Source organism: Canis lupus, chromosome 8, assembly GCF_011100685.1.
Source record: "Canis lupus familiaris isolate Mischka breed German Shepherd chromosome 8, alternate assembly UU_Cfam_GSD_1.0, whole genome shotgun sequence".
NCBI lineage: Eukaryota > Metazoa > Chordata > Mammalia > Carnivora > Canidae > Canis > Canis lupus.
The window spans coordinates 66,911,546-66,937,366 of record NC_049229.1 but is presented as its reverse complement, the minus strand read 5'-3'; the positions used below and the strand labels follow the sequence as shown (position 1 = coordinate 66,937,366).

Sequence of the window (25,821 nt, the reverse complement as noted above, 5' to 3'; positions counted from 1 at the left end):
CCCAGCTGTTTAAAGGTGAGACAAGGATATTCTTGGATCAGGGGTCAGCCAACTACAGTTTGTGTGTCAAATGCAGTCTGTCACCTGTTTTTGCATGCCAGTTGGCTAAGAATATTTTTTACATAAATTCTTGAAAAAAATCAGAGGAAGAATATTGTGTTAGGACACATGGTAGAAAGTATATGAAATTAAAATTTCAGTGTTCATAAGTAAAGTTTTATTGGAACACAGGCATGGTCATTCGTGTTATTATCTTTGGCAGCTTATGTTCTCCGACAGTAGGACTGAGTGGTTGCAATGAAAACTGTGTGTCCTACAAAGCCTATGACACTAACCATCTGCCTCTTCCTCATTATAAGAAAAATTTGGTGACCTCTGGCCAAGATCATCCTGAACCTTGTTTCAGCTTTAAAAAGATGATAACATAAGCCGCTTGTTGGGGCCAGAGTGGGTGACCTATTACCACTCCACTTCTCCAGTTGACCATGCTGTCTCAGCAGCATTTTAGGGACCTTCCTTTCCTAATTGTAAAACAGGAGAGAGGAGCCATTTTGTTGTACAGGGGGAAATTTTTTTAAAAGAATTTTCACTATGAAGAATAGTAATTAATATCACTTAATTGATTTAATTGATAGAGGAATGGATTTGTATTGTTTCTCCTCCTAAGAGCCAATACAGCTGGTAGGAATATACATGCAATGATTTTAAAATTAAAGTGGCAAGAAAATGGCTAAAGAGATTCCCATGTGTATATTTATGTTCATGCATTCGAGCAGAAAACTCTCTGGCAGTCTGTTATTAAATTAATAATTCAGCCAACACATATTTATTAAGTATTTAATATGCATAAAACACTGCTCTATTCCCTACATGCATACAAGAAAGGTGGAAGACAATTTCTGTCCTCAAGGAGCTTACTGTCCAGATGGGATGATAGGATTTAAATGCCAAGCAATAAGGCATCAACCAAAAAGTCATACATTGCCACAAAGAATATTTGACTGGGAGGTGAATGGTCTGGGTTCAGTGCATGAACCATCAACACTCAGCACCATGATGGCAAGCAAGCCATTTCTTCTCCCTGGGCTTTAGGAGGTAATGATGGCTGTGTGAACAAATGATGTCTAAACATTGTCAAGAGTTGGATTGAGAAGTACAGACTACCACTTAATCTATGGAGAGCTTGATAAGCCAACATAGTGGGTGCTGTGCTTGACACAAGGCCAATGGGGCTGAGCCCACAGGAAGTGAATGTCCATAGGGGAAATACAGATGCACATGGGTAATTATAGCCCCTCGGAGCAAGTGTATTGAGAGGGATAAGCATAGGGGAGTGTGGATGCCCAGAGAAGGAACACCTGATGGTTTGGAGAGATTTTCTGAAGGAGGCTATGCCTGATATCCAACAAAAAGTTTAAAAAGAAATGGCATGCATGATGTGGTGGAAGAATTTTCTTGCAGAAGGTGATGACTTGAACAAAATCAGGGAGACAGTGACAACAAATGACAAAAATAAAGAGACAAAACATAGCATAGCAAGCGTAGGGAAATGTTCATCTGTTCATTCATTTCACTGGGCACTCGTGGTGTGCCAGGCCTTGCCTGAGGCTCTGAGGACACTGTGCAGGAAAGTAAAATCCTCCACCCCGGGAACTCACATCCTAGTAAAAAAGACAGACCATTGACAAGAAGATAGTGTGATTTCAAGTAAAGATAACAGTTAAAGAGAAAAATAAAATGAGTAATAGGAGTGGAATTACTGTTTTAGATATGTGGTCAGCAAAGGCCTGTCTGGGGAGATGAAATTATATAATAATTAAAAATTTGTTATAACAATTCAAAACCAATAAAAATTGTTGGGCACGCAGGGGGAAGTCAAGAGTTGGTGGTCAGTGGGGCAGATTACAGAGGGACTCAACCCAGGAATGGCTTGGATGCTGTTGATGGGTCAGTTAGCTCTGATAAAAGCATGGTGGGCCATCTGTGAGGATGGTGGCGGAAGAAGGCCACTAAGGGTGTGCTATCCCGGGACCCAGGAAGCCTGTGCTGAACCGTGGTACAGAGCAGGGTAAGTAGGAGACACCAGGGTGTAGAGGAGAAAGTGATTTAGTTCCTCCACCTGGCAAAGAGCTTGTGTTAGACAGAGTGTGAGTGAAGTGCATGTGACTGGAAAGCAGCACTCAAAGGGTTGGGTGCCCAAAAGAAAAGAATTGCCCCAAGGGCATGATCTTTTGGTTTCTTAACAGGATATGGACAGTGCTTAAACAGGGGACTGTGGGGTCCAGCTAGCTTTGGGAAATTGTCTGGCCATCACCCACTCTGGCTCACAGAGGTCAAAAGTGCCAGAGACACTGCATGTGGGGAGAGAAGAAGAAGCGGTCATCTGCACAGAGGATGTAAGTATATGAAGATGCCCTTTTCATGCGTGGCACATGAAAAGGAATAGCCTGATCTTTCTTCTGTTTCCCATAATAAGAACCCCAAGCTGCACAGTAACTTCTAGGATTTAACCCACTTCCACCACTAGGCTCCTTTGCTGAGAAACTTCCTTCTCTCTCATTAGCTTCTTTGGTCTGCCAACTGCTTGCTCCCAGCTGAGCGTCTGACTGGATGTTGAGGTCTAGGTAGAATTGTACGATTCTGCAATTCTAGAAGTTGGGGAAGTTGGGATGCTAGTAGCCAGCAGAAGCCTCTAAAGTCAAGTAAAGCTCTTTGGAGGTTGCCTCTACGCTGCTCACTTTTTACAGGCGTTTATTTTAAAAGGCACTGGTCAGTACCTACTAAATATCAAGATCCATGCCCCAGATATTGGGGTGACTAAGATGGTGCTTCACAATAGCTATTGGAGTAATTAATTGTCTCGTCTATTGGTTTATGATCTACTTTTACACATAACTCTTGCTGCTCTGCTTCCCAAACCGTGTAGATTTTCCATCAATTAGCAACATAGCTTGCCATGTCTCTAGTCCCTCCTAAGAGAACATAATCTCCCATCTGCTATATAACTTTGACCAAACCCTATACTTGGAGAAATGGTAGTCAAAGAGTGTGTGAGCACATGTTCTTTATCTACTCATAGAAGTTGCTAGATTAAAGGTTTTGTTTGTTTGTTTGTTTGTTTTTTATGAAGTCAGATCCATGGAAATATCAATTTGGACCAATTTGTCAGCTCTTTGCCAAATCACCTCTGTTGAGTTTTGTTCTGCTATAGCTCTGCATTTTATTTAGAGTCGTTATGGAAAATAGTCATATGCAATTTGGTATGCATTTATTCTGAAACCTAGTGTTTTGGACTTTGTCCATGATGATAACCGACTCTCCCCAGAGGAGTTGGTGTGTGCCATTTTTTCTTAAAAACAAAACAAAAATAAAAACACAAGTTTACAATCTGCTCTATTGTCCTGTTGCATTGGCTGCCATGAACTCAGGATCAAGTTGACACTGAAGTGGAGTGATTATAAAAGGCCTGGTAGTGGCCGATGCTATGTCTTCTCCTACTTTTCATGATACCAACTTCCACTCCTGGCCATTCGTTGTTGAGGCATGAGATTCCCTCAAAATCTTCCCCTGGTGGATGTCCAAAGAGCAGGGCTCAGTTGCAAATTAAAACAAACACAATAATGTCTTCTGTGTGGTGTTTGTGCATGCACTAATCCAATCTTTTGAGCTAGACTCTAAATTCTGGAGAGGAGGGGAAAGACTTCATATTTTGTTCCTACTGCCTGTAATTTCTAGAACAATGATGAGCTCAGAGTAAAAGCTTAATGAATGTTATTAATTGCTGAACATTTAACAGACATCTGATTGGCATCGTGCTTTGGCCACCCTTTCATTGGGCATCGGCATTCCAGCTCTACCACACTATATCCCCTTCACCCTCATTCCACAGGTGAAGACAGTACCCCCGTAGAATCAGTCCTTCCTTTCTTTCTGTTGAGATGCAGACAGTGAATCTCCTGGGGGACAGAGACCTTACCTGTTTCACTTTGTTGACCCTTGTCTGGCTTATTGTTTGGCACAGAGTAGGTGCTCAAAAAAATATCCGTTGAGTGCTTTGTTCTGTCTAATGATGAAGTTAATGATAATCCTGCCACCTTCTGCCTATTTTAGGGAGGACCTATTTTTGATCTTGAAGTTTGCAGGGGCACTTTCATTCTTTGATTAAAAGGGATAACACAAAGTAATTTCATATATAATAGTCATCATTGTATATCTGACTTTCTCCCCAGATCTTCCCAGACACCGCCCATGCTTACATCTTGCTTGTGTTATTTAAGTGGTGCCCAGGGGGCAGGACTACAGCTAACTTTCTGGCTGCCATAGCACCAGTGTGGGGAATTACAACGGCTTGCTCTGGGAATGCTGGTTAGCTTCCTGGCAAATCCCTCTGGTGTGGTTTTCAGGTCTGTACTGGGAGGGTCTAGACACCCTGGAATTCTGTTGCTTTGCATTCATCTAGTATTCCTTCCTCTCAGTCCTAACCTCAGAATTGGCCTGGAGCAAAGTTAGGATGATGATGGGTCACTGAGAGAGCTGAGCTCTACTTAGGAAGTGGGCTCCCTGTCAATGTTCTTAAGTCCATGATGTCTGCAGTATTCCAGTTTCTATAGCTGACAAGCTCAGAAATTAGTCACTTGCCTGAGATTTCATACTTGTTTTGGAAGAGCTGAGGTTATAACCTCCCTAGCTGCTCGATTCCAAAACACACAATCCTTTCCCCACACTATGAAATGGGCACAGATTTTCTCCAGCAGCCCCCAACCTTGTGCCTTTGCCCATCCCCTCTTTACACCATTGCCAGCATTTGGCACTTTCCATTTTGGTGAAAGCAAGTGAGTAAGTAGTTGATTCATTTGTCCATCCCCCTCCATCTGTACCTCCCTACAATCTCCATTCCATCCTCACCACTGGGAGAAAACACTGTGAGTATGTGTTCTGCTCCAACACTCAACATTTACTCAATAATCAGGATGGTAGGGAATACAGTTAAAGGAAACATCACATTTGCCCATAAGAGTCTTATAATATATTATGTCAGGTTACATGAAATTGCCAGCACTTGATTATTCTTGACAATTCCATAAATTTCATTCTAATAGTCAAATGAAAGGCAGAGAACAATCACTTAGTGAGTGCATGCTCTAAGTTAGGCCCGGTGTTAACATAGTGAATGAATCAAATAGTTCACCTTTTATAGCAGCCTGTGAACATCCTTGGAGCTGAGATTCACATAGATCATGCCATTTGGCCAAAGTCACACTTTTAGAAAGTGTTATAGCCGTTATGATCACCCTCATCTTCTCAGCTCTGAAAACTGTATCCACTTCCCTGTTGTAGAAGGGCAAGGCTCTACCTTCAGAATGACGAGGCTCAGTGGTGCTGGAGATTGCAGGTCCTAGGAAGTTAGTGGTTTGGATATTAATAATCAAGGGTGATAGTCAAAATATTTTAAAGTCAGTAAAGCTTGGCCACTGATCCAGCAGAAATGACACTTAACCAAACAGAATGGATGCTGGCTTTAAACCACTAGAAAGGCCTTAGAGAGGATGAGCAACCTTCTGATCACAGAGGGTTTTTTTGTCTGTCATTTTTTCAGGATACTCCTACTAGTTTGGATGATCGTTCAGCTAAATTTCACTCTTTCCCGACCCCACCCATACCACTGTGCATGTAGTTTTCTTCCTTCTCTTTGATGTTGGGCTTGGCCATGACTTGGCTTAGCCACTGGAATGCCATTGACACGATGCAGTCAGACACCTTACATGTGCTTTCTCTTCTTTGGATTTATGTCTCAGTGTAGTTGGGGTGGCCACCCCTCCTTTAGCCTAGGACCAAGAGAAAGCCTGTATTGGGTGGACATGAATCCCATCTGCAGCCGAAAACCTCACCCAGCCAATACACAACATGCAGCCGAGCTGTCGAGATGAACCAAGTCCAGCTCATACACCAGCCACAGCAAACCTGAGAACAATGAGCATGAGAATAAAAGCTTAGTGTTGCAGGCACAAGGCTGGGATGGTTGGTTTTCAGCGTCATTGTTGTGATTGCTGCTCAAGGCAGGATGGTGAAGCCTGGGGTGTGTAGCCTTTGGGATTCCATCATTCTTTGTTTGGACCCATGTTCTATCACTTTTTGGCAGTGGGATCTTGGATCCCTTAACTCTAGACTCTGCATCTAGAAAATAGTTTTGTTTCTTTTTCCTGCAGGACATTTGCTTTAGGCAGGAGTTTCAACCAAGGTAATCATGATTGTGTTAATGTTTTAACTGTGTCAATGCCTAATACAAAATGCTCTAATGATAAAGTGATTATTGACATGGAGAGTCACTGCCATGGAAAGGGGCACTGATTTCCTCTGGACCCCTTGGAAGCCACTGTGACATTCTGTTATATTTCCTGTTTGCCATGGTGACCCCGGGGAGCATTGCTGCTAAAGACTAGGAGATGCAAGCATCAGGACAGAGAACATTTGTGATGCAGAGCCAGCACTTTGGATGGGCTCTGTGGGTGGTGTTGATAAAAAATAATATCAACTAGGGCCCACCCTAGCTGCTTGTGATTTTGGAGTATCTCCCTGGGCCAGGTGTTCTGCATGCATTATTTCTTCTATTCTTTGTCATCACACTCTGTGTGATTTTCCTCTGGGAAAGGGTTTTTTTTTTTTTTAATCCCTGTTTTTCAAATGTGAAAAACAAGGCTCAGAGAGGTTAACTGGCTTGCATAAGACCACACACCTAGTAGGTGCTGGAGTGAGAGTCGAATCCCAGTGTGACCCCATGTCCTTCCAACAGCACACGAAACACTTTTATTGTGGACTAAAGGCACACGTCTCCACAAAATTCACATGTTGAAACCCTATACCCAGTAGAGCTCTAATCGGAGATAGGGCCCCAACAGAAGTAATCAATGTTATAAAAGGCCATAAGGGCAGCGGTGTGATCTACAGACTCACCATTCTTACAAGAAGAAGGTCCAGAAAGCTTTCTGTCTCTCCTTCTTGATGTCTCTCTCCCTCCCTCCTCATGCTTGTACCCAAAGAAAAGCCACGGAGGACAAAGTGAGAGGCTGGTCATCTGCACATCAGAAAAGCACTTGCAAGAGAAACCGAATTGATTGGCACCTTGCTCTTGACCTTCTAGACTCCGTAACAGGTAGAAAATAAATTTCCATTGCTTAAGCCACCCAGTCTGTGGCACCATGTTCTAGCAGTCTCAGCAGACGAACATGGCCTTAAAAACATTACATACAGGGAATGCCTGGCTGGCTCAGTCAGGAAAACATAGGACTCTTCATCTCAGCATCATGAGTTGGAGCCTCAAGGTGGGTATAGAGTTTACTTAAAAAGGATAAAATCAAGACATTAAATACATGTATTCATTCATGCACCCCACCATTCCCAGGTCACAGAAGGCACCAGAAGGGTCAGTGTGTCCTGGTGTCCTCAACTCATGGGTGGGGATGACACATGGGGGGGCAGCCAGGAAGATCTCAGGAACCAGGACTGACCTTAGCCTGACACCTTTTGTTCCAGGAAGACTGTTATCCAGGTTATACCTTGTTTTATTCTTGTGGTGATTAACTGCTTCTTCCGTGTCCATAACTACTGGTGAGCACCGATACATCCCCATCGGAGCTTGACTGGTTCCACGTCCCTCTGCCATCTGCAGTGCTGGAGGTGATCACTCTCCTCTTCATTTCCAGGTGCTGTGGTTTTGTTTTTGTTATGTGTGTGCTTGTATCCTTCTTCATCTCCTAATTAAAGGGAAGTCCCTATCACTGGACAGTGTAGGGGCACAGATGGGACGAGGGATGGTGGGGAACATGAGAATGCCGCGGCCCACTAGCCACTGTCTCAGCGTTTGCATCTACTGAAAGGTGCACTTTGGGCCTAGAATGATCTGCATCCCATTTCAATGGACCCGGGCATCTCACTGGTCTGGCTGTCTTGTTTGCAGAAAAAGCACAAAGGAAATGTGGCCGCAGTCAAATATGATCTATTTTCAAGCTGGACGGGAAAGAGAAAATCAAAGCAGGACAAGGTAGAAGGTGTAAGGGTGCCCACAGCAGACTCCAGTCTTCTCTAGAAGGGACCGGATGGTGTGCAGAGTCGGGGAGAAAGAGGAGAGGCCAACGTGCCTGTGGGTTTGCTGCCTTCGTGTTTGATGCTTGGGATGCTTCTATTTATAAATTTTGTACTCTCACATGGGACAATGAGAGAGACTTCTTTCCTGGCACGTCAAGTGTTTCATTTCCTTCTTTACATGTCTTTACAATTAAGGACATGCGCACCGATGCAGAGGCCTGGAAGTTGAACCCTGTTTCGCCGGCGGCCCACAGCAAGTGAATCTCACGGGAACTGGTTGTCTGGGAAGCAGAGGGGTCTTGGTCACAAAGGAGAGGAGCCACAGGACACGGGCCAGGAATCCCATGAAGAACCAGCATGACCACCGTTGCGGTCCACTGACCCTGGGACAGGCGCGTGTTCCGGGGTCACAGTCCCTGTAACCATAGTGATGGAGTGCCACCAGCTGTGCCACAGGCCTCGCTCATGCGTGAGGTCATTTAACGCCCACGTGCAATCTGTGAGGTCAGAGCTGACTCACCATCATTCAGATGAAGGAACCCGAGAGAGAGTCTCTGGAATCGTGTGTCCGAGGCCACACGGCAGAACCAGGGTGGGAGCCAGGACCATCGGACCGGACTCAAGATTTACATTTCCCATCCCTCCCCCACCTCAGACTCACCCAGAAGCTGAGCGAGGCAGGGGAGGGTGGTTCTGAGCACAAGGAGCTGAGTGTGTTTGTTGTGGCAGGAGGTTTAGAAAAAAAGAAGGAGCAGCAGTAATTATTTTACAGTGAAGGATGCCAGCAGACAAACCAGAGGAGATACAGTGACAAAGTATTAAAGCAACGTTGAATGCAAAAGTGACTACTTTTTAGGGCAGAGGAGCCAAGCTCATGGCTCTGTGGGATGGTAAGGCTGTCACCCAGAGAAGGGGGTGGGGGTGGCTTTAGCAGCCACTCCTCAAACACTCCACCCTGTGAGTTCCGGCTGCAGGAGGCCAAGCTGCCGCCAAGAATGCCCTCTTCTGGTGAATGTTCATGCAGCCCCGGACAGCAGCGAGGAGGCCTGAGACCCGAGCTTTCCAGATCCTGGGGAGATCTGCTATCAGACACCGTTGTGCCGAAGCAAATATCACTCCCCTCTCTTTGCCTTTAGCCCCCAAACTAACGAGAAGTAAATCATTCTAAGAAGGGAAGCTGTACCATTGTATAGAGTTTGCTCTCCCCCCCTTTTTTTTAACCCCGAATAATGCTCTCGATGTCATCTGTATATTTATGATAGCTCAAAGACATGGGTGTGTGGATCTAATTAAAAATGTGAAAGGGTTTAGCAGCCTGCTGCTTCCCTGCAACTCTCTGCTTGCCAAATCTTGGCAGCCGTGTTGAAACGGAGCCAAGTGTTTAGTGTTCAGCTGAACCGCTGCCAGCCGAGCGCTGCATTGTGGGGCCGGAGCCGGGAGGTGCTGCAGGAACGTGAGCTCGCAAGGGGAAAGGCTCTGGGCAGAATCGGGGACCCCCCCCCTGCCACCCTCTGCACGGGAGCCAGTGGGCCAGGAAGCCAGCCGGGTCTCGCCGCCTGCCCAGCCGGGTCCCTGGCCCTTCCCGGTGCCAGGCAGGATGGTGAGGTCACCTCGGAGGTGGGTCAGGGCTCCAAAGCACTAGGTGGGAGACTGTCCCAACAGCCTTCACTGTAATGTCGTTGAAATTGGGCCTCTTTAGAGGAGGAAGGGTCCCCGGCTTCCTTTCGGCAGCTGGGTGGGTGCTGACAGCTGTCTCCTGCCGGGTTCCCAGGGAGTTCTAGGAGCCTCCACTGCAAGGCTGAGCTCCCTCGATGCCTCCACAAGTGGTCTGTGTCTTCTCTCCGCAGAAGTAGAGTGTGGCATAGGGTTTCCCCAGACCCTATTGTGCACTCACATCACTTGGGGGAGCCTGTGATGATGCAGGTTTCCGATCCAACTGGGAAAGGGGAGAATTCATTCTGCCGAGATCAGAACTTGCTGGAAGTGCTTCTGTGCTCAGTTACGAATTCAGACTCTAACACTCATGCATTCGGGGTTGCTGGGCTTGGTGATTCAGAGCCGGCGTGAAGGCTGGGGGTGGTTCAGAGAGCTCAGTGTTCTCCTCAATATGAAGAAAGCTAAGTAAAACAAAAGCACGGCAAAGATGCAGATTACATGGTATTTCCTCAAAATGCACCAACTATGGAAAAATTAAAGAGGCAAAAGGACTCATTCTTTCTGTACAGAAACATTCCCCTGCAGAGAGTGAAAATCCAGGTCTAAAAAGAGCTGCTAAGATACTTGGGGGGTGTGTGTGGATATGTTCCAGGGGCCAAGTGGAGGATGAAAGAAGGTTTTGCCATTTAATCGTATATGGCATGAAAAATATACTGATTTTTCATGATCGTGTGTGATGATATATTTCTTTTGTAATAGAAAAAAATAAGAGGAAGAAAAAGCAAGACTGCCTTGTATAGGGAGTCTGGCAATGACCTGTTCTTAGGGTAGACCACTGTGTAAATAGAACATTAACTTTTTTTTTTAATTATTTGAGAGAGAGCAAGAGCAAGAGAGATCATAGAGGAAGAGGAGGAGGGAGAAGCAGACTTGCCGCTGCGCAGTGAGCCCAATGTGGGGCTCGATCCCAGGACCCTGAGATCATGACCTGAGTTGAAGGCAGAGGCCCAACGGCCACCCAGGTGCCCCAGAACACGAACTTTGAACTCAGTCTATCCTGGAATAGAATCTGGGTTCCAGCACTGAGCTCAGGAAAGTTATCTGACATTGGTCCACCTGCAGAATGGCATGGTGGGGCCTTCACTGCAGGAGCTGCTGTGGGACCCATATGTGAAGGGGTTCATACCCAGGTGGCTTCGAAGGGCACTGTGCAAAGCCTCAGCCCCTCCCCCATGGGGCCAGGGCCACTACCCCTGATAGAATTTCATCCCGGCAGACAGCTCCTAAGCACAAATACCTTCTAAAATCTCTGGATAGGAGCTAATCACTTCGGAAGTCACTGAGCCACCTTTCATGATATCAGAGGAGCCTGAAAAAAAATGAGACTCTGGGGAATATAATATAAATAATAGTGAAAGGGAAAATAAGGGAAGGGAGAAGAAATGTGTGGGAAATATCAGAAAGGGAGACAGAATGTAAAGACTGCTAACTCTGGGAAACGAACTGGGGGTGGTGGAAGGGGAGGAGGGCGGGGGGTGGGAGTGAATGGGTGATGGGCACTGGGTGTTATTCTGTATGTTAGTAAATTGAACACCAATAAAAAAAAAATAAAAAAAAAAAAAAAAAAAAAAAAAAAGAAAATTTTCTTCCTTTGCTAATGGCAAATTTAGACATATGAAAAGTTTAAAATGACATGCCAAATAAATCCAAAGTCGTCATAATTTAGCCAGTCACTTTCATTATGAGACAATGCAATGCACAGAGTCAGTGCTATGGAGGGAGATGCAGGTCGTTTGGCCCACGTACAACTAGGGGGCTGATATTTTCTTAAAATCCTAAATTGGCATGGCATGTCGCTCGCCTAGTGGTTTGGATTATGCAGAACTTACTGTTTCTTTCACAGAGTGAGAGGCCGTTTGCTACTGTGATTCCTAGGATTTTTCTAGGAAGATTCCACTCTAAGAGACTCATTCCTACCATGTGGGCAGGTGACTGTCTAAACCACTGAGGGAAGATACTCAAGGTAAACATCTAATTAATTAAAGAAAACCTCTCCCTCCACTCCGACCTTGTCAATATCCTTCAATTGAGAAACACACACACACACACACACACACACACACACTTTTCAAAATTCCTCAGGTCATCAGGTCGTCTCACCCAACTGTCTGCATTAATTCTACAAACCTTAAACCGACATACTCCCTTCAAATGTCTATACGACCACAACCCCTCCACTCTCCTAAGCAACATTTGCTCCAACTTAATATTCTGGTGCTTTCGGGAACAACATTTAAAAATAAACCATTTTGGCACATTGTCAAAGTCTTGTCTAAATTCCTTCATGACAACCACCCTAAGTGAGATTTTGAAAGCCAACAGGAGTTGGGGGTGGGGAGTGAAAGGAGTCCCCCGTTTAGAGTTATCATTTCAGACAATGTCAAACGAGGATGCATTTACTGATTCCCTCTCCCCCTGTCTAATTCTATCATGTTCATGGGGGGCATCATCACCCCACCCCCTGACTCCCACTGCCTGTATCTTCTTTGTCCTCTCTGTGGGGCCGAGCACCTGGGTTTGTCGGTGACGGGGCTCCTAAGTCCTGGGACACCCTTTGGCCCACGGCCAGGGCTGGCCACTGGAGAAAGAAGGAGTAGGCAGAGAATAGGCCTAGGGCAGGTGTTAAAATGTTGTTTCTGGTCCTCCATAGCAATCACTGCAAAACATTCTTGTCTGCTCCATTCCCATCAACAACCTGCTCTCCTTGGTCTGTTGCTAAGAGACCAGCCTGTTGTTTACAAGATCCTCGGTGCCGTAGACTTCCATAATTTATAATTTATTATCTTAGTGTCAAAACTTGTGTTGGTTTTTATTTTATTTCGCCATAGATCCAATAATTGTTAGATACAACAAAGGTCATGCATCTGCCCGTGGCACGGTTGCTGTTCGGATAGCATCCCCGGCCGCCCCTAAGTTTAGGTGCCGTGGAAGAAAATGCTATTATAAACTGAAGATGAATATCATTTTTGTCCATTAACTTTATGCATTATATGACTGCTCAGGTCAATGGATTCCCTCAAGATTTGCTCACTATTGAAAACATGTTTCTGTCCAACCAAGAAGGAAATGAATTGAAATGATTTCAATTATCCCAAGAAAGGAGTTGAGTCTTCTTGCTCTACACTTCAACACCCCCTAGCTCAGCTCGCCCATCCTGTTCCCAGAAAGTTCAGAGCCATGGACATTTACCTAGTGCTAGATATTACTCTCAAGCCATTGCCGGGCTTTGCAGGTGCACAAAACAGCCTTTGGAAAGTAGTCTCGACTCACAGGAAGTCAATCAATTCAGTAAGGAAGTGATGGCATGAAGAAAGGAAATCATTGAAGTAAAAGAGCTCAGTTGCAATACACCCACTTAAAGAAGAAGAGAAACTGTACACGTTTATAATCACGATCACTGCTAACCTTTAGTGGGCCAGGCGCAAGGCTGAGTGCGGAACCCAAAGAAACGGACAGAAATCTCCTGACAAACCTACAGGGAAAATTCTAGAATTAGCCCCATTTTAGAGACAACAAAATCGGGGCTTTGTGACCTTAGGTAAGTGGCAGACCTAAGCTCAAGAGGAGTGACTCTACAGGCATTAGTCTCACAGAAATGAGTAAAAATCCAGCATGGACTTAGCAGCTTATGGTCTATTAAAGAAGCATTCACAGACATTTGATGAGGCAGGGAAATTCACATGGGTTCCAAAACCCCATCACCACGTTATCTTTCTTTGCAGTCTTTAGAATCTCTCTAGAAACCACAGAGCATGTGAAATTTCTAGGAAGGGCATTTTATTTTCCCCATCAGAGGACCTGGCAAATTCTTATGGCATTTTACTGGGAATTAAATTTGTTGTTTTCCAGAAAGCAATTATGGCAATAATCCACACTAGCATATTCGCCACTCAATTCCTACCTACTTCCTGCTGGCGATATCATGCTGTGTCCCTGGCCAGGACATCCCATCCTGGAAGGATCATCGGGACCATTTCTGGTTGGGGTTGTTAGCTTCTTTTTCACTGCTGTGGTGGAAAAACATACAAACAGGTGAGAAACCATTGGCCATCTAAGAAGCAGTCAGCCTCTCAACCATTTTGCAGACCTATTTGATTTTCTTCCCCCAAGCAAGGAGTTGATTCTTACATTAAAGTGCAGACTCTTTAACTGGAACTCACAGATTTACCACAAGCAACAGGAAAGGGTGCACCTATCCCTCAACTCATCTTCTGACAAGAGACCAGAGCTTTGTGAAGGTACACATGGGGTCCTATTCATCTTGGTACCTGCATCCTACCTGTGTGCATCACTTACAGTTAAGGTTCAGAAATTGTGAGCTTAATTCCCTGCCTACCCTTAGCAAGCCCTGTGAACTGAGGTGGGTCTGTTAACTCTTAGATTCCTGCTTTCTATGTTTGCAAAAGCTAGGATGATAATACCACCTTCTTCACAAGGAAGACACAGTTAAAAGTAAACAGTGGACACAACACAAAATCAAGGGGCAGGGAGAGAACTATACAAAAGTGATTAATATCCTTACTGAAAGCTGGGCCTGCAATAACATGCCCGACCAGAGTTGCCTGTTGTTGTTGTGTGTGCAGCTGGGAGCATGTTGTCCGTGTTACTATACCAACACCAGGAAGCATTGGAGATCGGAGGTGGAATGCTTGGGCTTTCTCCTGTCTATCATTCAGGGCATAATGGAGGAGACAAACGTGTAAATGATTATTCAGAAATATATACCCACTGCTGTGGAGACCCAGATTGAGATGTGACCTTGGAAAATGTCGTGTTTCAGCCTCATTTTTCTTATCTGTAAGATAGGGACATAACTGCCTTGTCAACTTGAGTATGAAGAGAAGGGTGCTACCTGCTATCTGTCACCTAGCAGATACTCAATAAATATGGAGGAAGAGAGATGAGGAGTGTCAATGGCCCACCCCAACCATTACCTCTCCCCCAGGGGCTTCTAGGAGAGATTTTTATTCACTGATAAAAACTAAAGGTAATCAGAACACAGTCTCACCAGCCACCCTTGTGGGGGTTTCATCAAGGCCAGCAGGAACTGTCAGAGTAGTAAGGCACATACTGATTCCAACTCAACTAACTTTTAGCCTCTCTTTTGGTCCATAGCGATTCAGCAAGCTGAAAAGTCAGGAAGTAGTGGGGTCAGCCTACTGTTTTGCCAGCATAATGCTCAATTCTAAGTGTGATCAATGATGGAGAGAGTGCTGATATAAAGAAAGGAAAAGCCCCTTGGGAACCACATGAGTTGGGCTAGAAATTCAACTCAGCCATTTTTAAATTCTGACCATGAGCAAGTAATTAACCTTTCTGAGGGTAACTTCATCGTGTTGGCATTAACACTGATTGATCACATGGGTGAAGCTCCTGGAACACAGGGGATGTTCAGTGGAAGGCAGTTGCCCTCCTTTCCAAAGACCCTGGAAGACGGATAATGCTGACACAGGATGGGCCATGGTCTGGGGTCTCTGACCTAGCTATAGGGGGTCACATAGAAATTCCACTAAGATTGGATTATCCCTTTACTTCCTCTCAATTCCTGCCATCTGACTGATACTACTGCCCAGGGGTTTTTGTTTGTTTGTTTTAAAGGAAATATCTACTGGATGGGAATTGTCAGAATGAAGTTCACCCTAAGTGAGCTACTCCTTACCCACCTCTAAAACTATCATCCCTCCTTTTTTTTCCCCCAGAAAAGCAGAGTCTTCCACACAGATGCCCAAGACATGCACCAAGACATCATGGGTGACCTAGCTCCAGGAAGCCCCCACCCCTGCATCTCCTGCATTACCATCTGAAGCCTATTGATTCTCTTTCCTAAAAAGTCCTTCCACACAGATCTGTAGTTTTCAGGGCAGTTACTAAGCACATGATTCTAGACCAAGATAACCCATGTTCCTTACCTTCTTATAAATCTCTAAGGGTCTCCATCTTTAGCAAGGAAAGCCTCAAGCCTCTTAGCACAGGCTCCTGCTTCAATCCCCATCTGTCCCATATCCTCTCAGATACTTCCTCACAGACACGAATTTTAGGATGTGCAGCACACAGTCACTTCTCATTTTTCAAGCATGTCACGTTGGGCCATGATTTTGTGACTTTGCACATTTTGCCCCTCTTGACTGATGTGACTTCTCTTTTCCCAGTGAATTCCTGTTCAGTCTTCAAGACTCAACCTACATGTCACTTCATCTCAGAAAATTTCCTGTCTTCTCTGGGTTGGTCAATAATCTAAGCTTGTCTTATTCATTTCTGTATCAATAAAACGTGACACATGGTAGCATCCTAGCACCTATGCAACTGGGTTTTGGTTTTCTTCTTGTGTCTCCAAATACTCTCCTCACTCTTCTTTCTGGGACTGTCTTTCTCCACCAGTCATTAGCTGTTGATGTTCCTCAGGGCTGGCCATATGGCATTTCAAAATATCAGAATAATAACTCTTTACATTGTGTCTTGGTAATCCATCTGCTCCCCTGGCTGCACTATCCACTCAGATGCTGACGCTTTCCAGAATTGTAGCTCCAGTCCTGCCTCTCCCTACACCCCGGATCTTTCCATTCATGGATGTGATGGTTGTCTAGAGACTTGAGTATTTCACAGAACCCTCAAACTCAAAGCTTTGAACTGATTTTACTTTCATCTCCTTATGTACCCCTAAATCCTTATTCATTTCAATACTCCCTCATTAGTGGCATCACCATATGCTCAATGTCCAAATGATTCTACCCAAAAAACAACTTCCCTCTGTCTTGTTAAACAACAAAGTTTTGGGGTACCTGGATGAATCAGTTGATTAGACATCTGACTCTTGGTTTGGCTCAGGTCATGATCTCAGGGTCCTGAGACTGAGCCCCACATTGGTCTCTGCATTCAATGGAGAGTCTGCTTGAGATTCTTTCCTTCTCCCTCTGCACCTTTCCCAGCACTTGTTCTCTCTCTCTCTCTCAAAAATAAATAAATAAATAAATAAATAAATAAATAAATAAATAAATAAATAATAAATCTTTAAAAAACAAGGTTGTGGGATGTTTCCTGTACAATAGTTTTCAAATCTGTTCAGCCTCCCCAATCCAACACTATTCTCCATCATCCCCTTGGTCAAGGCCGCCATTGTCTCTTTTCTGTACTTCTGCACAAACTCATAACTCATTCCCTGCCTCTATTATTTTACCCCCACCCATCCACCATCTAATAGCCAGGATGGTGACTCTAAAGTACTAACATCGTCACGTCATTTTTTTTTCTATTTGAAATTTTCCAAAGGTTCTCCTGCTCTTTTGTGGGTTTCAAAGCTTCTGTGTGGTTCACAAAGATCTGGATTTCTGTGTCTTGCTTCTCTGAACTCTGTAGCCATGTTGGATCACTCAATTCCGCACTGGACTCTGTTCTCTCTGGGTCTCAGTCTGCTCATATGCTGCCTTCTTCCCAACCTTACCTAACCCCTAGTCAACCTTCACACATCAGCATGTGGTTTACTTCTTGGAGAGTTTCTTCTCCTTTGTCTATCATTCAACTGTCAGTACCATGAATGAATGTGTGAAATAAATGGAAATATGTATATTTGTACAAATTATTTATAGTTTCCTTTTTTCTTGAGATCAACTTGCCAAAATTCTGCCTCAAAAGTGCTCTTCTTCCTCACCGATCTGATTTCTTGTTCTCTCTCCTTGGATAATCCCTGAGTTCACACTTTCAGAAATGTGCTTGTGTTCTCTTTGAAGTTCATTTAGGAACTTCTTCCAAAGAGGTACTGTATAGCCTATCACAGCAGTAAGAAACTTAGGGGTATAATTTTTATTCTCAAGGCTCTGTTTGTAGAATATACATATGATTGGTCAACATAAATCAAGCTTTTTATTTTATGCCACACTATCAGAGTAAACAATGATGAACTATATATCTCAGGAGATCCTCCAAGCTCTTTTTGGCTGATCACAAATGGTTCCTCTCTTCCAAAAGCATTTTGACGGTTTCTAACAGTATATTTTGATTGGTTCCCCAACTCTGAGCTCTTCCTAGGAAAATAATTTCCCAGTCTTGTGTGTGTGTGTGTGTGTGTGTGTGTGTGTGTGTATTTTTTTTAAACAGTGTTTCTGCCAAGCAACCTGCCTTTTAGCATCCTTACATTTGGTCTGGGTTTTGCAATTCTAGACCCTTGTGCCAGAGAGAGCAAATCTTCTAGCCCTTTGATCTTCACGATCATTCAATTATCTTTCTGGTCTCCTTCTGTTGTCATTTAGGGTAAGTACATACAGTCGGTCTTTGTATCTGTCCATGAAAGGTAATCTCACTCTTCTTCTAATTATTTTTGGATCCCTTGGCTAAATGCCCTCCAATCTGCATGCATCCTTCTCATACCACATAGTCCACATCTTCAGAGCTTTGCCCAGGTGCAGTCTGCACAAAACTACAAAGCCAGAACTCACAGCCCTTCTCCCTCCACCAGAAAGCACAATGACCCTGAAAGTGCTGTTACCTCCAGCTCAGCTTGTTGAACAAATCCCTCAGTCCTCTCGAGCTGGTACCTCTTGAGTGCCAACTGTTGGTCACTCTCCTCCTGAGTTTTCTTCACAGATTTCCTCTTCACTTGAAAGCATCATGTTCTATTTTTTAAAAAAAGATTTTATTTATTTATTCATTCATGAGAGATAGAGAGAGAGGCAGAGACACAGGCAGAGGGAGAAGCAGGCTTCATGCAGGGAGCCCGACGCGGGACTTGATCTTAGGTCTCCAGGATCACACCCTGGGCCGAAGGCAGCACTAAAGCACTGAGCCACCCGAGCTGCCTGAAAGCATCATGTTCTTTAGTTATTTCAGCTTTCAGGTTTGACTGTTTTATAGTCAACATGTCTTTATTTAAAAATTACAAGAGCCCTTACTATTCTTGCTTCTGCATGGGTAGCTTTTTGCAATGCCTGAACAGGGCTTGAGGGAAACACAGTATCTTGCTGTACAATTTGACTGCTTAAATGAGGAGAAAGGATGAGAAATGTCTCTGTGCCTCAAGACAACACATCTTTTCTTTTTCCGTTCCTCACTCAGCCCTAGTGAGTGCTTGTCCTTCCACAGAGCACTGTCCTTCCACATTTCAGTTAATGCTTTTACATAAATACTGTTGCATATACTTTCAAAGTAAATCTTTTAAAGTAATGGTCAGTGTATTATAGCAAAATGAGCATGAGATTTGATGGTAGGGAGCTCGGGTCTACTTTCTTTCCTATAGTTTAGTAGGCTTACCCTTGTCTCCTTTTTATGCCTTAGCATCCTCATCTGCCAAATGGGTAGATGATATAACTTCAGTCTGTTATAGAAAAATAGTTAAAAATGACTCCAGAAGTTTTTAGTAAACTCTAAAGTGTTCTGTAAACACCTCAGATAACCTTCAGAAAAGTCTAGTACGTAAAGTCTGAGACCTTTCTATTGTTATAGAGGCAACTTCTAATCAGTTTAAGTTGTTAAAATAAAAATGGAGAGGAAATTTGGTTAAGATAAAATGAGATCTCAAACATGGCAAAGTGTTGTTTTTTTTATGGCAGAAAATCTAATATTGTTGGAGTTAGTCGTGAGAAACCGTACCTGTAGCTGGTAAGTGTGTGAGTAGACCCATTGTGTTCACATATGTTGGGGAATCAAGAATTCTATAATAAAAATACTGTCCCTTCCAGGGCTCATACTGGAACTGGGGCTATCATAAACACATTAAACAAGAGGACTTTAGTTAGAAATTAGAGTATAGCTTTGTTGGTATCCAGAGAATGGTGAGAGATGGAGAAGAGAAGACTGTAGAGCATCACAGAAAAGTTCTTAGAGGGGTGTGGTTCCATCAGAGTCCTGAGGGCTACATAGAGCAAGCAGAGAGAATAGCAGAGGGCATTTCTGTGTGAGGCACCCAGAGGAAATTGAGAGAACAGAAAGGGGTGTTTACCGAGAGATTGGTTAGCACATTAACTGGTAATAACATTGGTTGGACTTTGAAAGTCAAATTCTGCAGCAACTTGATATGTTTCATCAATGGGGGTGCGGGGAAGATTGGAGGGTGGGAATACCTAAAATAGTTCACCTTGAAAATGAAAAAAGTCATTCTTCCTGAATTTAAATTTAAATTTATTTTGAATTAAATGTAAATGTAAATAAATCACTGTGCTGGGACATATACCCCTTTGTCCTAAAAGACTCTCTTCTATGTCCATCTTTGCCCTGCTTACTCCTTAGCACCCCTCCGGATTCAGGAAGGAGTCATCCTCTCCTCCAGCCTCACCCCAGTCCCTCTCCCCAGCCCCTAGCCAGGTGGCTGACCCAGTGTGGCCTGGACATGCCTCATCGAAGCAATCGTTACCCTATCCCATAGTTCACAGTTTCATCCTACACTGTGACCCTCCTCTTTCCATCTTCAACTTTATTATAGTCTCATCATTCATGTTCAGTGAATTTTACCTTCTCTGTGCACCTCTTCCTATACACTGTCTCCTCCCATGAGTATAGGCTGTCCACAGATGCTTAGGAAACCGTTGCTGGTATCTTCTCTGGTCACCTAGCCAAGTGGAGACTCCAGTGTTCCCTCACCACTGTCTTTACTCAGCAACGTTAAGAACACCAGGTAGGCTGAACTAGGAATTCCCTTGGTTTTAACACAAAATATGGTCAGTTTAAATGGCCTAATTGTCCTGGCTAAATAGCTCTCCCCTGGGATAAGTGAAAATGCTCTTTTAGTCTGGCTAACAATTCTGAGCCTCTGGGCCCCCTGGGTTCCCCGTGGGCGGATGGTGGGAGTCCATTAGCCAGCTCACCTCCTGCCCTTTCTGGTCTCACCTGGACCCTATCACCTGTGTCTGGGCCGTCTCAAGAGGTCCACGCCTGCCTCTCTCTAAGCTTCAGCCATAGATGGAGAGGTTCAAGCAACTGCCTTCCTTAATGCAGTGAGTCTTGCCTTGATTAGAATATGAGGAGGAACTGGTGTGACTACTTCAAAAGGAAAGATATAGATAAATAATAAAGTAGTTTATAGGGAGCAGTGAATGGGAGGAAAATAAAGTTTAAGCATCAGACCTCTTTAGTTTAAGATTTTGATGAGCTATATGGCTGTTGTATGTGATCTGATCTGTCAGAACACGAATTTCCTCATGTTGTGAGGAATGGGGACGCTAGCCCCTATCTTACAACAATGCTATCAGGGTCAGAACTGGGTGTCGGTGAAACATCTGCCAAAGCACCAAAAAATGGAATCTACTGCAACCACTGTTATCTTACTAAACACAAGGAGCTTCAGAGTTTAGATTCACAATCTTATGAGGACCCCAAATCCTTGAAAGGGGATGATCTTATTTTCTATAACTGTTAGAAGTGGTGTCAATCTTCTATGAACGTTCCAGAACCAATGACTTGAGGGGACACTGAGACACCTTTTTTCATGTTAAGTGTCTGCTGGGTACAGAAAAGGAAATCTGAAAAAAAAAAAAAAAAAGAAAAGGAAATCTGTTGAAAAAGAATGAGCAAGCCTTCTCACAGTGGCCACTCTTAACAGTATTAAGCCATTTCTCTGGATGATAAAGAAACAACAGGAAAAATGAACCAATTCATGGTAGATTTTTATCCTAGGAGAGAAGCAATAAACCCTATTCCTCCTTTTGTCAATTCCTCTTCAATTTAAAGAACTAACTGCGGCTCATAAGAACTGAATTTGTTTATTGATTAATCCATGCCTACATGGTACTTGATACTATATGATACCATCACACTGAGATACAATTTACCCCAAACTGTATGTGTCTAGTCATTTTAAATGTAGAAATGAGGTAATTATAGCCAGAAGTATTCATTAAAATTTGAAAGTAGATAAATAAAAGGGAATGCTACTATCTAGTCATTAAAATTCTGCAAATAAAATGTGAAAAAAAGACATAACGAAATCCACACCCTTCCTATTATCTACCTCCTTTTTATTTTTTATGAGTCAGACGTGACCTCTCTAGAGAATAGTTATTTCTTACCTCCATGATCAAGGTGGAGCAGGTTGTGGGGGAGCCAAGTGTCCACCTGGGAGAGGGTCACAGTCCCTAAAGCAGAAGGTGTGGTTCTATCATCTGTAATTTTCATCAGAAAACTAACTAGAAGACTATAGATTAGACACTGTTTGTTGGATAACAGGAAGGGAGAGACTCATATCAAGATTAAAGAACAACGTGTATTTCTTAAAAAAGTTAAAAGGAATGCAGCACACATATGTCTCCGCGAGTGCAGTGTGACTTTCTACATGTCAGTGTTGCTGGAAGCCTGAGGAAAGGGGAGAGGGAATGGGTGCTGAGGCCACTCATTGTTAACAAATTCCTCAGTGAAACAGAAAAAGACAGGTTAATGGTTAGTTGTCTCTGTGTGGGTGGTTGCAGGTGGAAGGGCAAAGCAGAGCAATGGTAAAATTTCAACATCAGCAGAAAAACACAGGCCACATGAGCTCGCCTCAGACCAGCTGATTCCCACAGTGAATTCACCAGGGAAAAGGGATTTAGAGGCAAGATCTCATTACTAATTTTGTTTGAAACCCACCTGTGAACACAGTAAAAGAAATAATCCTTGGGATGGGGGGGGTGACTGTGTGCTCAGGTGTAGACAGTTCTTAACCCAATCGGCTGCTTAACTTTGAGGCTAATAAAACACGAGTTCTTCTACATAAAGTGAATATGAACACAGCTAGAAACCCAACCATAAGGCTGCTGATGGTCACCCCAGGTCAGCTTGCAAAACTGATGTGGGTCACTAGTAAGCAAATGGCACTGAATGATGAAATAGAGTGAACTGTCTAAAGAGGTGAATAAACTTGGAGTAATTTCCTCCACCCTATTTTTATAAAGGGTCGTGCACCTGTTAGGACTTTCTTTGGATTAAATGTATCTACTCAGTGTTATCCGAATAGTTCAGAGTTTCCTGGCTTCATTCAGGTGAGGCTTGATCAAGAATTTCAATCATGTCACAAGGACCATGTTCTTCTGGGTCTCTTCTTTTGGTCCATTAATGTTGATGCCACCCCAGGCTCTATGCCATGGTTTCTGGGAACGCCCAGCTCTCCCTTCATCAGAGTAAAATGTCTCCAGTCCTGCTCTTCACATCTTTCCATCTCTCTAGCCACAAATGAATGAAGGTCTGCTTCAGTAGTTCCCTCTGGGAGTCAGTCTCCAAGATGGGCCACAATGATCCTATATCTTGATATTTAGAATCTTATAAATGTCCCATCCCTGAATAAGGTTGGAAGTAGTAATTTAATGATTGAGAGGTTGTGTCCAAGATTAGATTATGATTGGTGATGACTTTCCTCTTGTCTTTATGTACCTTCTGTTATTCTTCTCACTTACTTGCTGTGGATAAGCAAGCTGCCATGAGGTGAGCTACCTTACAAAAAAACCTATATGACAAAGAATGGAGGATGGTCTCTAACCAATAACTAGTAAGGAACTGAGGCCCTCAGCCACCAGCCTATGATGATCTGAATCTTCCAATAACTGTGAGTGACCTTGGGAGCAGACCTTTCCCTAACCAAGACTAGACATGGTGACAGGTCCAGCCAACACCTTGAAGCAGCCTCTGAGTAACCCTGAGACAGAAGCTGCAACCATACCATATTTGATCCCTCACCCACAGAACCTGTGAGATAATAAATGTTTATTGTTTCAGCCAATAAGTTTGAGATCACTTGTGATGCAGCGATACCCAGTATACTACCACCAAGGAGAAAGGATGCTTCTCTTGCCCAGAGGTCTCAACTAATACATCCCTGATTCTCGTTGTTTGTGAGTGCAATATGTACATCTCCAGATGCATTGCCACAAGTCAAAGATACTCATTTGTGAGACCTGGGTTTGTAATCACAGAAGCAGGCCTCTAGTTGTTTTACTTACTAGCTGTGTGCTTGGGGCCATCCACCTACCTATTTTAAGCCTCATCTTGTAAATCTGTACAGTGGTATAGGGGCCTCAAACCATGTCTCTCAAAGAGATTTGACCAGCTCCCAACCCCTGGTACTAATAAATATAACTTTGTTTGGAAATGAGGCCTTTGCAGACATGAAGATAAGAGCATTCATCCTGTATTTAGAGTGGACCTTACATGTGTGACTGGTGTCCTTGTAAGAGAAAGGAGATGTGAGACACAAAGACTCAGAGCGGAGAAGGCATGAGAAGATGGACGTAGAGACAGCTGAAAGCCACAAGCCAAGAACTCCAGGGAGGGCCAGTTGCTACCCATAGCCAAGAGAGGGGCATGGAAGAGGTTCTCCCTCAGAACCTACAGAAGGAAGAAACTGCTGACACCCCAATTCCAAGACTCCTGGCCTCCTGGCCAATGAGGAAATAAAGATCTCTTGTTTGAAGCCACTCAGTCAGTGATACTTTCCTATGACAGCCCTAGGAAACAAATCTGAATGGTTAATATGGTCTATACATTGTAAGTTTATGGATACAGAAGTCTATATAAATTTACTGACCTAATGGTCAGTGCACTGCCGGTTACTTATCCCTCACTCCAGTGGTATGAAGTGTGCCAAGGAGGAACTTCAATGCCAAAGACTGGGCAGGCTTTAAATCTGATGGAAAGACATGGAATACCAAGTTTGAGAGCGTACGTGTAGACATGGTGACAGCTTAAGATGTGGATCAGGTGAGAGAGACAGAGAACATGCACACCTGTCTAGCACACGATAGATTTACAATAAATGCTTCTGATCCCAAGGAACCATACCTTTGGTCTTCCTTCACTGACTCATTCTGCTGCCTGGCTCCAGGCTGCTCCACCAATCACTGGACTGGCACTTCCAGTGAAATATATTCACAGAATAGATATGAAAAAATGTTCAATCACATTCCTCTTCACTGGCTGTTCTGGGAAGAGCAGCAGAGAAGGAAGTCAAAGTCAATGGTTTACATTGAATCCACAGCTTCTCTTGGGCAGTTGACAAGAAATGTGTCCATTTCATATTTGTCCTTAAATTCTTTAGACATCCCTCAATGTCTGAAGGACAAACTCCAGGCTCTTATGGTCTGCACCACTTTCTCACTGGCCCCATCCCCCATCACTCCCCCCCTTATATTTTAGTTTCCACAGCACAGCGTTACCTGTCCTGGCAGAAGTAGGCTTTGCCTTTTCACATACTGCGCCTTGGTTCCTATGATTGCCAACAACTAGAATTTTCTTCCCCACTAACTTTTTATTGTAGCCTGTCTTCTTTTTTTTAACAAATTTTTTCATCCTTCATTCCCTGCTTCCAAATCCTTGGCTGTCGCTGACCTTTTGACTGTCTCCATAGAGTTGCCTCCACATTCCAGAATGTCCTATAGCTGGAATCCTGCGTTATGTAACCTTTTCAGGCTGACTTCTTTCACTTGGCGGTATGCATTTAAGTTTCTTTCATGTCTTTGCAAAGCTAGATAGCTCATTTATTTTTATTACTAAATAATATTCCATTGTAGAGATGTGCCACAGTTCATTTAACCATCTACCCATTGGAGGACATCTCAACTGATTCTATGTTTTAGCAGTTATGAATAAAATGCTGCTATAAATATCTGTATGCAGGTTTTTATGTGGACACAAGTTCTCAACGGTTTTTCTTTTAAAATTCAGCTCAGATGCCTGGAGGAAGTTCCAGGGAGCATTGCCTGATTCCTACAGGCTGGGAATGTGCCTCTCCAGAGAGCAGCACAGTACCTCTCTCTCTCTCACCATGATACTTGTAAGAGGGCGTTGCACTATTTGTCTGCCAGCATCCTTGGTTAGACAATGAGCTCTAAACTAAAGAGGTCATTCAGTTCATTTTCAACAACACCTAAATTAAGAAGTTAAAATAGATGTCCTGGCCCAAATTTGGCCTGAGCTTTCATTCCCCGAACTCAGCCCAGGACTTTCTGTCTAGTATCTCTGAATAGTCAATCCTTGAAGATAGTTGGTCTGAGAGGTCTCTGCTGAGTTATGTCTTCTGGGTCACGTCTAAGAGTGGTATCGGTCCTTGGTGAGGAAAGGCAGGACTACAACACCTGA

At 43.8% G+C, this 25,821-nt stretch overlaps 1 long non-coding RNA gene across 13 annotated transcripts; it reads right to left on the bottom strand.

The window, feature by feature from the left end:
- Window positions 1-3,197: 3,197 nt before the first annotated feature.
- On the bottom strand, window positions 3,198-25,301 carry LOC111097156. Of its 13 annotated transcripts, XR_005363761.1 has the most exons (11): window positions 24,900-25,301; window positions 24,526-24,665; window positions 24,272-24,370; window positions 21,789-21,854; window positions 19,039-21,242; window positions 18,278-18,404; window positions 14,524-14,593; window positions 13,700-13,805; window positions 11,036-11,107; window positions 5,189-10,199; window positions 3,198-3,567 (listed from the first exon to the last, which is right to left on the bottom strand). It is a non-coding gene; the product is annotated as an uncharacterized LOC111097156 (long non-coding RNA). The 13 variants fall into 13 exon arrangements; XR_005363754.1 differs by lacking the exon at window positions 14,524-14,593 and having other exon boundaries at window positions 3,200-3,567; XR_005363760.1 differs by lacking the exon at window positions 14,524-14,593 and having other exon boundaries at window positions 3,200-3,567; window positions 13,704-13,805.
- Window positions 25,302-25,821: the final 520 nt, after the last annotated feature.